General features: G+C 47.1%; 1 pseudogene across 1 annotated transcript; it reads right to left on the bottom strand.

Annotated features, from left to right (window-relative positions):
• Positions 1–936: 936 nt before the first annotated feature.
• LOC123399535 lies at positions 937–12,984 on the bottom strand (annotated as a pseudogene). Its single transcript, XR_006610389.1, has 9 exons — positions 12,521–12,984; positions 11,252–11,527; positions 10,712–10,792; positions 10,372–10,566; positions 7,833–9,944; positions 7,114–7,260; positions 6,251–6,618; positions 4,415–4,539; positions 937–3,348 (listed from the first exon to the last, which is right to left on the bottom strand). The product of XR_006610389.1 is annotated as a PH, RCC1 and FYVE domains-containing protein 1-like (transcript).
• Positions 12,985–13,571: the final 587 nt, after the last annotated feature.

The following is a 13,571-nucleotide window of genomic DNA, read 5'->3' as shown; positions in this document are numbered from 1 at the left end:
TAGAGGATAAACTCAATGCATCAACTAGAGGATAAGAAAATGTTGATCCAAATGTGCAGCAAGCCAATGACTTGCTTAGTTCTGCAAAACTGAAGAAAAATGAGGTTTCATCTAAAAATTTAAGGAGAAAGCTAACTTGGTTTGAAAAGTTACGCAAGGGGCGAAAGCAACCTAAATCAGCGGCAAGGACAAAAAAAGGAGCAAAGGTAAGGTGTGTATGTATGTAATATGAGTTGTTACTCATTCCTGTACTAATAAAATAATTTTTCATTTCTATTAGCAGCAACAACAACAAAAGACAAAAATTGGTGTGCAACCTCAAGTGCAAGTGGAGAACAATGACACTAGTCTCCAACCTCAAGTGCAAGTGCAGGTGGAAGAAAATAGTGAGAAGAATCAAGAATATGATGCAATTGACAGCTTTACGGAGCTCTTGACAACTTCACGAGTTGACAATGATATCTTTATGATGATATGATCTAGAATCTTCAAAGTTGTTAGGTAGTATTTTGGACAGTGCTAACAACAGTATTTTGGGGGTTAGGATAATCTCTTTTGGCCTAAATGTATAAGTGAAATGGCCTGTTTTTGTGTAGATGATTACTCAACATTGGTACTTATTGTTGTAGCATTCGGATATTATGCGCTGCAACCTTTTAATATTAAGTTTTACTGGATTTGATGTCTGCTCATGAGTATTTGTAGTTCTTTATTTTTTGGGTTTCAATCTGTTCAAATAAAACTGAATTCAAATGCCACTGTATCGTTGTTTGCAGCTATTGTTGTTTGTTGCTAGGCTGAAAACTGCGAAGTGTTGAGAGTTTTTCCCCTTGTGTTATGTGGACCGTAGGATGTGGATTGGATGGAGATTACAAGGGTAAAGTTGCAGCATGTGAAGTCACTAGATCTCAATCCGGTTGAAACAGGGACCAAACAGGTAGACAAGTTGACATTTGTTTTTCATGAATCCAAACCAAGCATTTTGCACACATGAGTGCAAACTTGCATTCCACTTCTTACTCAGCACATCTAAAGAAATAGCAAACTACAGCAGAAAATCAAATAAATAAGGCCGATTGTGTATATAATGATCCCAAACCAAGAAAGAAAGAAAAACAGGGGAAGGAAGGAAGGAAGGAAGGATCAGAGAGTGGTCTTGGAGGCCCTCCTCACCAGCACAGCCCAGCACATGATCCTGTACGCCAGGAAGAAGCCCATCATGACCCCCACATTGACCCACCTCATGCCCTCGTCCACCCCTCTCCCCCTCAGCACGTCGCCTCCGGTGCTCAAGCACACGCCGTTGCCGTTCATGGCGTCCCCTCCCATCCACGCCACGCACCTGTCCCTGGCGCTGCCCCCGTACTCGTTGATGAGCAGCAGGTCCAGCGGGTACCTGTACATGGACACGTAGTACATGAAGGCCCAGTACCTCGGGATGCTCTCCTTGGGTATGAAGTAGCCGGAGAAGAGGAAGAAGACGCCCAGGAAGATGCAGATGAGCGAGTTGCCGAGGATGAAGTCCGGGGACACTGCGCTCAGGAACAGGACCAGGGAGCTGGCCATGAGCACGATGAGCCACACCGCGAGGACGAAGAACCCGAAGGCGGCGACGGAGGCCCGGAGGCCCACCAGCCAGTAGACCGGCGCCGAGAAGAGGATCGCCACGGCGAGGAGGCACGGCGCGAACACGAGCGCGTTGGCGACCACGTACGACGACAGGCGGTAGGCGCGGCGGGAGGCCTCGCGCATCAGCACCCGGCGCTCGTGGAGGAGGATCGGGAGGGCCTCCACGGTGGAGGAGAGGAGGAAGCTCAGGCTGAAGGCGAAGAGGCCGAGCCGGAGCGCCAGGCCGTCCGGGTCGGCGCGCACGCGGAAGAAGACACTGCCGAGGCCGAGGCCGCCGACCACCGCCTGCGCCGCCCGCGCCGCGAAGAGCTGCTGCGTGCGGTACATGGTGCGCCAGCAACGCACGGTCAGCGCCGACACCTCCACGGCGCGGCTGCGGTACCCGTGCTCCGGGACGTGGACGCTGCCGTTGGCGAGGCCGGGGCTTTCCCTCTCCTCCTCGTACTGGCCGTTGTCCCTGAGCATAGCGAAGTTGGCGTGGTCCGCCTGGAGCTGCTCGGTGACCTCCATGGCGAGCTCCAGCGGGTTGAGCTGCGTGGGGATCTTGTGTCCCAGCCTCGCGAGCGCGTCCTCGAGCGACCTGAGCGAGCCGCAGTGCGCGACGGAGCCGCGGGAGAGCAGCAGCAGCGACGAGATGTAGCCGAGCATGCGGTAGCTGGGCTGGTGGATGCTGAGCACCACCACCTGCCGCCGCGCGCGCGCCACCTCGTGCAGCAGCGCCAGCACGTCCATGGCCGACCGGCTGTCCAGCCCCGACGTGGGCTCGTCCAGCAGCAGCACCGGCGGGTCGTGCACCATGTCCACCGCGATGGACACTCGCTTACGCTCGCCCCCGGATACCCCGCGGGACGACGACATGGCCTCGCCGCCGCCGCCGCCGACGTAGCTGTCGGCCACCTCGGACAGGCGCAGCTCCTGCATGAGCGCCTCCACCCGCTCGTGCCGCTCCCGCGCGGTGACCGAGGGGCCGAGCCTGAAGCGCGCGGCGAAGAGGATGGTCTCGCGGACGGTGAGCAGCGGGAGGAGGTTGTCGTCCTGCGTGACGAAGCCGCACGTCCGGCGCAGCTGTGCGCGCGAGGTGACGGCGTAGCCGTTGATGCACACGGTGGGCGGCTTGGCGATCTCGGAGCCGGTGCCGCGGCCGGACAGGATGCGGAGGAGCGTCGACTTGCCGGCGCCGCTGGGGCCCACGACGGCCAGGATGCTGGAGCTGGACGCGGTGAAGGAGACGGAGTTGAGGAGCCCCTCGGCGGCGGCGGGTGCCGGGGCCGCGGGGAAGCAGGGCAAGAAGCTCGGGAGGAAGGCGGCGTTGGCGCGGCGCGGCGCTGGGCAGGAGAGGTTGGTGACGGCGAGGGTGTACTCCGGAGGGGAGGGCGGGTAGAAGGAGAAGGACGGCGACGCGGAGTCTTGCGGCGACGACGAGGACGCCGACGTCGAGAGGAGGAGCGCCGGGTCCAGCTCCGACGACAGGTCCTGATCCATGGCTGCGGGCGAGTGCGCGTGAGAGGGGTCGATGTGTGGAGTTTGGAAGAACCGAAGCGGTTGATGAGCGGGAAACAGCTTGAGAAACTACAAATAGCCTCCACAGTTAGCTCTCTGAAGGAGGCAGTGCTGAAGTTTTCTTGAACGTGCTGTGCACTCTTGCACGCACCCCACGATTCACCATAGCTTTGAGATTGTTCGTAGCTAGCTAGCGCACTTCTAGAACAGAGGGAACTACTGTATTTCACACCGATTTCAACTATAAATGTTAATTCTTGGCGGTCTAAGGGGTAAGATCTTCTAGTGGTAGGTGATCGCCGGTCAAGGTGGCTGCCGGGAGGGGAAGCCAAGGCAGAGGTGAGCAAAGAGTGACGGAAATGGTCTCTGTATGGGTGAGGGGGCGTTGCGACTTGTGAGCTACTGGGACCTAACTGAATGTTGGTATCATTTGTGTTGTGTGCTGTGTCTTGGCGGTTGGACCAAACCGCGCGCGCTTAACCAAAACTAAATCTGCTCTCGTTTTTTTGCTTTGAGTTAAATCGGTTCTCGTTTCTTTTCTTGTTTTTGACGTTTCTTGACGTGTGGTCGGGGCACATACTTGCTTCTCTTTCTACTTCGACTCCTGTGTCTATACCCAGCGTATGTCGTCGAGGAGCATCAGCATATGCCATCGTCGGTAAAATGCAAGGACCGAGGAAACATCGTTCACCGCCAAACGAACCGTGCCAACTGAGGTGGACGAACAAAGGCACTGGACAAAATGGTAGCGAGAAGAGAATGCCCATAGCCTGATCTGCATCTACTTCACACGACCAGAGTTATTTTCGGAGACTTGGACAACTGGAAAGCATGCTATACATGTGTGCACTTTACAACAAAACTAGATGAAACAAAATGCATGCAGGCAGGATCGTCAAAATTCAAAAATGACAAGGGCATTCAGCACAGCGAAAATAAAGCTCAACTCTTGCATGGCTACTTCGCATCTCAATCTACAATTAGCATCCAATGTTCTGCATCCGTTATCGCTGACTCGGCTGTTGGACCTATATTCGTGGATCAATGGGAAAATTAGGAAGAACAAGCTCTAAATTGGTGCGCTTGCTTATGCATTTACAGGGCAGATTAGCCGGCTGCCACGAACCATTTACATCACTTCTCCTTGAGCAATCTACTTTCCACTCCAAGAAAAAGGAGGAAGAGTGCAAAAGAAAATGCAAGCCCACATTTTCCAAACAGCAGCACCCCCTCTTTCTTTCAGGCCCTAATTAATCTCGCAACCAAACACATGCTCTATGTCAGTGAGGTACATCACTATCAATACTGGCAACTGATTTGTCCACCACACGAACATTATACAGCTCGTATACCCTTGCTCGATTCTCTTGCCACCATTGCTCTGCTTGCGTCTCGCTAAAACGCTTCCGGCTGCACGCACAAATAGAAATGAGTGAAAAGTTGTGCAAAGATCAAACTCCAGAAACTACATTAAGCTTTTAAATACCACAAAATCTCAACAGAACATAACCAAAAACGGAAGAAGGAATGGTGCAAAGATCAAACTCCAGAAACTACATTAGTTTCTACCCATATTCTTAGAAGTGCAGCTGTGCTTTTTGGTTATATATAGGGCCCATACCCAAAGAAGGAAGAAGGAATAGTTGATTCCCCTTTTTACCAAAAATAGCAAAAGTTGATTGGCCCATGCAAGGAAAAAGCACGTGCAGTCCTGCTCATGCTGCACAGCATGCATTACTATTTTGGTAGATCAATTCCTCTTTTCAAATTCAAAATGCTATAACTTTCGAACCAAACATCGGAATTAGATCATTTTCACCGTTGGACCTTCACGACAAGCTCTTCAAATCTACTAGATCTCATATTGATATATTTCGATGAACTTCTTTCCAGAAGCAACTTTGGTGCTATTGGGAACAACTTCCAGTGCTACGGGAAGCTACTCTTTGTTGTTGCCTTGCATGACACCGATTAGCATAATGTTTGCAATGAGTTGGCTACCATTACCATGACTGCCAAGTAGCCTAGCGTTTTTCTCTAAGTTTTCTACCATGACTAGTGAGTAGCCTAACATTATGTTAAGTTGCCTACAAAAATTTCAGTACACTAAGCAACTTAGCAACATTACCAACTTTTAACAGTGCTATATGCAACTAATTGGCAATGGTAGGTAATTCACCATTACTGGAAACCATGGTGTGCAACTTTCATAGTGATATAGGGCAACTAATTAGCAATGGCAGACAATTAAACATCACCGGAAGACAACTTTACAAACTGTGAGCTGCTTGGTTTCCTAGGTAGGCAACTCAGAAGCCATGGCAGACAACTTTTACAGTACTGCATGCAGCTAATTAATAGCGATGGGCAACTTTCACAAAAGAGGAAGTTGCTTCTTATAGCACTAAAGCACTAAAGTTGCAATATGGGATATAGTTTCGGAGAGCTCACCGCGAGAAAACTAGGTGTAAACGGATCTTAATTCCAACGCTTGGTTCGAATGTTACAGCTTTTTAGAAGTAACTGTATTGACATTAATTGCACGGCTTTTATACATAGGGTGTGTGTATTTGTGTGGAAGATATCCCACGGGAGGACCAGACATGTTTTCCTTTTTTGTCAGGTGGGGGGCAGTACTTCCATTTTACGTGTGTGTTTGCTCGTGGCTACTAATGACCCAACGGTTGCAACCTAGACGCATCCTAGTTTCTAAGCGGTAAAGAATAGACTTTATGAAATGATCAGACGATTGTAATTTTTCCTCAACCCTTCATCTTCAGCAGACAAAAAATGTGTGTGAAGATCAGTCCTATAAAAACGCAAATACAAATTCTTATATCTAGAATTAGTTACATAATTAATTGTGAATAATTTCATAATTAAACAGGTTGTTCTATAGCTACACGGAACAACAATTTCTTCCAAATAACTAAAGAATCTTATACGATAGACCAGAAGGTCAGTTGCTATACTACCTCACATCAAACAAATTAACAAAGTGCTGAACATTGTCTAACAGTCTACCTAACCAAATGTTTAAATAATGTTCCCATAAACGTCCAATAGACAAGTCCTTCAGCTGATTTATAGTTGCATTTCAAATGGGAGTGACTGAATTTACCTGAAACGGACTCTCTTGAGATCTCTTGCCCCTCCAGGTAGGGCAGTAAGGGTAATGTAGACCCCTGGTTCATCTTGCTCTACCCATTCAGACTCAGGCTTAGAGTCCGAATCGGGCTGTCTGGTTCCGTTCTTGCCAACTTCCAGGTGAGTCTTATTTCTAACTGAACTTGGTCCATTAGAAACAGTCAACCCATTAGACCCGTTCGAATATGGCTCTCCTGAATTTCTTGGGCTACCTAAATTCTCAGTTGCCATTGATATATCATTCTGAACAGGCACTCCAGAAAGTGGTGGCAGTCTGTTGTACTTAACTGCCCCTGCCCCTGCTCCTGCTCCTTCAGGTAGCTTCTCTGCCATACCCTTCAACTATGATAGAAGAAATAGTTGTTCACATGTTAGGCTATATCATCATTCCAGTTTTTAAATTATCATGTCCTGTTAGTTGTTTGTTAATAAAAAAACAGCCCCAAACTACTTCTTTGTTTTGCACCCTTTGCAACTCCACTAAAGTAGTATGGTTGCCTTATTTTCGTTCCATAGTACATGAACATCATTTAGATAAGCCACAGGCTCAATACCCAGAAGAGTTACGAGATGCTTGGATCCCGTCAAAGGAAGCACAGTGCCATTGACCAATCTACAGATTTCTTGGTTTTTAGCCATTCAATTTCATCAGATTTGGAAAAAATGTACTCCCTCCGGTCCATATTAATTGTCGTTGATTGAGTAAAAAGTTGTACTAAATCAGTGACAATTAATATGGATCGGGGGGAGTACTTAGATTGTTAATTTATTGATGTTTGTACAGTAGGTTCTGACTAAATATAAGAAAACAACAACCTCACAAATAAGGAATCTTACTTGTGCAGTGAGCGATTTGATTACTTCTTTTGCAGCTTTGCACTTTGCAGTTTCCTCCCCTGCAATGGAAATTGCTTCCTTTAACTGTTTAGTTGTTCTCTCCAATTCAACTTCCAGTAGGTGAGACTTCCGAGTAAGATTTTCCACCTGAAATATTGAACTTGATTAGAACCTCCACAAGTAAAGAAACTCACATTAAACTAGAAGGGGAGTTTGATGATCTATCAGTGTAGTATTTTATACCGTGAATATATTACTATAATGGTCAACTCCATGAATGTCTTTGTGCCTTGCTGCACAGGGACGGAGCTCCCTTGTAGGCAATGGGGTCAATTGACCCCAGTAAAATTAGCAACTCCTTCACTAATTTAGCACTAATCATTACTCATTTATAAATGATGACCCCATTATCATAGACATTGACCCCATTAAACTTTTTTCAAGCTTCGTCACTGTTGCCGCAGTGACTAGACACTGGGCGAGTCGTAAAATAAAAAGAGCAGAAGGAAAAACAGGATCGTGTGCAAACTTGTTTACTGCCATGTGTTTGTCAGATATTTTGAGTTTCCATTTAGGAGTTGACGGTTTGGTATGACTGCTTCATCAAGTTAAAGTTAGAGAATGATGACCAGTATTAGCTTAATGCATACAATCATACCACTTATAATGGACACAAGTTAGAAATACTGATTGAATAGAGAGAACATCAAGATCTGTACCTGAGATCTCAAATGTACAACCTCTTGGCTTAGATTATCCTTTATTGGCCTTGCACCATCTACAACAACTCTAGGAGATGTTAGACCACCCAAGGTAGGTGTTGGAGTTGTAGATCGAGGAGGACTTGTTCTTCTTGAGACAGGTGATGTTGCCCTAGAAGCAATTCTTGATCCAGGAACCGACGCTGAGAAAAATTTCTTTGACGAGCCAAAAGATTTCGAGATGTTGAGCCCACTCCAGTGAGAACTGCCATTTGGAATTGGGGAAACACGGCTGCTATTAAATTCAAACTTCTTATTTTTCTTTGAATACCTGCTATCCATGTTCTTGAAAGATTCCATTGACGACAATCTAGATAATTGAACATTTGATCTCGTCTCCAAATCATCATTGATAGAATCATTGAATCCTTGTAAGATAGCTCCGCGCTTTGCCGAAGAATACCTATCTGTCTCAGGTCCCTTATTAAGTTTGCCGTAGCAGCTATCGCAGACACGGTAAGGCTTGTTTGGGTTTGGTGCTAATGAAGCCTTCAGAGATTTCTTACTGCTGCAGGAATGACAAAATACAAGGGCACAATTGTAGCAATTATGCCGTTTTCTCCTCAAGTTAAACGGCAAACGACATCCAGAACACATGGACTGATCAACTCCAGACACCCACTTGTGAATGCATATTGCTGCAGTGAAGTTAATTCCACAAACAACACTCCTGACTTGCTTATCTTTCAGAGCTTCAACTAGTGTAGGAGAATTCCTATCATCAGTATCACCATGTCCTAACCGGCCATTAGCACCTTTACCCCATGTATACACTTCTGTCCTGGAAGTCAAGACAGCGACATGATAAGCGCCGCATGAAATCTCCTCCACAAAATTTTTATGTAGCTTTCCTTCAACACGTGCAGGAACCATGCCATCTGCCTGTGGATTTCCAAGCTGACCATAGACAGAACTTCCCATTGTGTATACATGCCCTGAAGTTGTTAGTGCCACCGTGAAACAATGACCACAAGCTACTTGGCAAAAGTTAGGCTCAACCAAAGAAGCTACACAAGTTGGGACAAGTCTTGTTTCTTTGTCACCATGTCCCAAACGACCTTTATCACCATCACCCCATGTAAATATCTTGCCAGAAGAACAATTGCTGGAACTTGAATTCCCAACCATAACTTCAACAACGGCGGCTGTGTGCCACACACCACAAGCTGCCCGAACAGTCCGTAGCCCTTTCAGGGATTCCACCTCCCTTGGTACCGAAATACTCTGACGATCTCCATGACCTAGAACTCCAAAAGAGCCATCTCCAAATGTGAATAGCTGGCCTGCAGATGTTACTACAGCTGTGTGCCAAGGGCCACATGAAATAGACGAAACATGTATCCCTTCTAATGGTCCATTGAGCCTTTTAGGCATCCAATGACTGACTTCATTCCCATGTCCTGAAAGTCCAAAATTAAAGGTACCATTTCCCCATGTGTACAGATCTCCAGAGAGCGTGACTGCACAAGTATGGTACTCACCACATGCTACTAGCTCAATGTTCATATGAGCAAGAGCATCGATAAGTTTTGGCTGGGGCACATCACAGTCCACACCATGACCAAGACGCCCACCTGACTCCTCGCCCCAAGAGTAGACCTCTCCCTGCTTAGTGACAAGTGTAGCATGCCTTCCTCCACACGAAATGTTCTGCACATCAAGCCTTCCAGCAAACTCCAATGGCTTCGGTACAAGACAATCCATCTTTGCACCTGAGGAACTTCCAAGCCTTGAATTGCCACCACCAAGAATTCCCTCCCCAGTTCCCTCTCCCCAAATGAAAACATCACCTAGAGCATCACCATCATCATGACCAGAACCATGACTTGATGAGCTCACAGCACTTGATAAACTAACTCGGAAAGCATCCATTGGGATGCCCCTCGAGTTCCCATTTGTGTTATCTGAGTGCCCAGAAGACACAGAGTGAACTGATCCAACATTAGAATCCGATGGGAAGAAGGGCCTGGGTGGGGCTGCATATGATACAATGTCAGAAAAGGCCTTGTCCAAGCCAGCCTTTGGTGGACTCCCGTATGGACTCCGGAGTCGATAATTTTCGCTGCCATCCTGTTGCAGTGCAATTGTTAGAGCTTGTTTTCCATAATAATTGATGTAGACAGCAGAAATAAAATGGGTACGGATTGATCTGCCATGCTTGAACACAGATATTATTTCATATATGATTTGACTTCATCAACGAAAAAATGTTTTTATTTATTTTTATTTTGCTGCCGCAAACCAGTATGTGATATAGAATGTACAGACCATAAAATGCAACATGGGTATCATGGATACCAACTCATGTTTTGTGGCCGTTCAAATCTTAAACCAGAAGTTTCTCGGAAAAAAGGTCTTAAGCCAGTAGCAGCAAAAACAAAAATGGAAAAGATCAAAGTACATGAAGGAGGAAGAGTTTGGGTTGATCAGTGTAGCCTGGCCGGCACACCACAAGAGTGTTGAGAAGAGGGATGGGCTGAGTGGATGGCAGAAATACCTTGTGAACACTATCATTGCTACTGAAAGGAGAACTCAAGGGAGAGCTCCTTCTCGTGTAAGTTCTTGGGCTAGTTGTACCAGAGGAAAGCATATCACTTCTTGATTCTGTTCTCCATTTTCTTTGGTGGCTACGTGATATCAGTGTTTTTAGCCCAGCAAACCACACTTCAGCTTCATCTTTATCCTTGCATATCTGTTTATCATGGCAAGACCAAATTACCAAATTGATTAGCTGGTGATATAGACTAGTTGTAAGTGAACAAACAAATTTAGCATGCAACAAAGTTGGCAAACAAGCGAACAGGTTACATTACACATGAATGACTGGAATGACTTACAATGTCCAATGATCTATCATGAGATATGAGAGAAAATGACTGGCATTCCTTCTCAGGTCGCGGATACCTCTGAAAAATCGCCTGTATCGCAAAAAAGATGTACTATATTAGGACAGCTTTGCAGCAATTCAAAATAGTAGAACCTCCTCGCTAAATATCTGAGCACAGAGGATGATCTCATAAGTGGACCTTGAGAAGTTTATTCAACTTATTTTTTGCAGGAAAGAATGATGTTATCTCTTCGTGCCAAGTTTTATCAATGTTGGATCATAAATGCTTTGTATCTATAGGAACTTCTGGTGAGTTAGTGGACTCAAGCACAGTGAAAATAAATTAGCAGCAAGCTCTCTCTAAAAAGAAGAAGAATCACATCATGGTCAAAGCTGAAGAAAGCCCCATGGAATATTGGAGCTAGCACCAGGAACAAACGAGCAAAATGAAATGTAGTTGCTTTAGTCAACATTATGAATCATAACATTAGAGCACAATATCAATCAAACATGTCTCCCAAAACTGGGTTTCGTTGAAATAACAACTCACAGTGCGCTGTCCAGGAATTATTCTAGACACATGACTCAATCTTAGTTGCTTCTCCTCTTTCCCTGAGAACCAAATCAATATAGATTCATCCTGGAGGAGCAAAAGGAGTGCCAAAGATATTAATAAATGAGATGGGGCAAATATAAAGGACTTGAAAATTCTGTGATAGAGCAACTTAATAAAGCTCACATTGGAAAGCCTGAAGGGACAAAATTTTGGCTTCCCTCTACGTCCATATTTCAACAGGTATGCTCCTTTCTTGAGAGCAGTGATGGCCTGCAGTAACAATGGGAATGAGGTTGTATCAAGCATCAGTAACTAGCATCTAAAAGTACTATCCCGCCCAACTAGAACAGGAAATAGTGGTAATTTTATACTATGTCGAAGGAGAAGCCTTAAAACAACATGGAACAATCAAACACGTTCAAATGTGCCAATTGAAGTTTACAATTTTAACTGGCATTTCAAGCAGTGCCATAAAATTTAAAATGGAAAAGGAAAAGACAAACTATTAGAGTGCAATACCAATCAATTAAGATGAGAGAGGATCAAACTAGTATTCAAACTTCTCGATACACAAGAGAACAGATAAACAGTGAACATGGAAAGGATGTCATGTATCAATATATGCCACACGAACCAACGATTTCCACAAGAGATTTGTGATTTTAGTCGGTGAAAAGACGCAAAATGCTATAGGAGAAATTTGGCTTCGCTCGACTATGCATGAGCGTGTGCGTACATCATAGGATCGTAACAGCTACATTTGGTCTCGGTATTCTTCACTATGTCAGGCATACACTCGGAGAATAAAGCAATCTCGATAAAAGGGCAAGGAATTTTACTAAACCCATCGCGGGCAAGGAATTGTAACATAATACTAATTACTGTTAGATCAAAAGAGCTGCACATGAGCCAATTCGCTGAGAAGCGTAGCAACCAACAAACAACCTAACAACCACCAGCCAAAAAAAGTGGTCACTGGCAGGTAAATATCCTCCAACCCACAACGCCAAAAGTTACAGCTCTAACTGTAGCAGAGCTGAATCTTGATACTTAATTCCCCCGAATTACGGGCCGTTCAATCAGCGGGGACATGAGTAGCCACCGGTGAAGGCGGCGATGCAGAATTGGGCGCCACACAGACGAGCACACAAACACGGAGAGAACACAAATGCATCTACATCCAAGTACTATCCGGGTGACCCGACCGCGCGAGAAGCGGGAATTCCACGGGCGATTGGAGCGGGGGGGATCGGGGCCGCTCACCTGCTCGATGTCGCGCTCCACGGGCCCGGCCCTGCCGCCGCCGAGATCCGACGAGGCGTCCGACATCATCGGCGTCAGCCCACGGCCCTCCTCATCGCGCCCCGCCCGCCACCGGAGACCCGACGCCCACGGCCTGCCTAGAGCGGCCCGCGCCAATGGGGGCCAACCCGTCCCTCGGCGGCTGGAGCACGCCCGGCGGCGAGGGTAGGCGGGAGTAGGCGGGAACGGGATCCAGGCGTGGAGGGGGTTTGGGAGCCTGGGGGGAGGAGGCGGCTAGCGAGCTGGAGAGAGATCGAGAGGAAGTGGGGGATGGCGAGGAATGGAGAGGGGGAGAGGGGAAGGAGGAGGAGGAGGGGGAGGCGTTGGGTTTTTTTTTTTCCTCCTTCACTTTCTCGCCGGGGCCTCTTTCCCGGAGCTGCTGGTGCTAGGTTTGTTACGCGTGCGGCTCTGCGCTGTGTGCTGTGATTGCTAGCTGGGGCTGGGCTGGGCTGGGCTTGTGCGTTTTGCTGCGCGGCTGCTTGCCCGCCTTTTGCGTTGAGGTCGCGGCGGCCGTCCGCGCTGTGCTGGCTACGGCGGGTACGGAGGAGGGGAGGTGGCGATGGCACGGTGATTGGATGCCGTGGGGGTTGAAATCCGTTAGCTGTGGGGCGCACGAGAACTCTGACAGTGCGACTGCGACTGCGAGGGGAACGAATCTGTGGGTGGTGGAGGTGCTCGATTCTCTGCGGCAGTCGACCGACGTGGTTATTTACCCTGCCAACGGAAAACCCAGAAATAACCATCGAACATACTAGTAATATTTTTTGAGAAACAGCTAGTGCCACGCTGACAGAGTGTGAGCCTTGCCATTCGACCGGACTGTCGCATTTTATACTTGTTAGAGTAAAACGAGATTAAGTGAAAGTAATGGACGATCAGTCCTGATTTCTATTAATTCTCAAGTTTATATACATCTGGAAGAGGTGCGAAGAAGAGGTGTCTGTTCGGAGGCATCCCTTCAGAACAGGTGTCTGTTGGCAATAGAGAGAGAGAGGAAACACGACTATTCGGG

Source organism: Hordeum vulgare, chromosome 1H (assembly GCF_904849725.1).
Source record: "Hordeum vulgare subsp. vulgare chromosome 1H, MorexV3_pseudomolecules_assembly, whole genome shotgun sequence".
Lineage (NCBI taxonomy): Eukaryota > Viridiplantae > Streptophyta > Magnoliopsida > Poales > Poaceae > Hordeum > Hordeum vulgare.
Note: the sequence above shows the minus strand (reverse complement) of the source record. Positions and strands in the feature narration are given on the sequence as shown.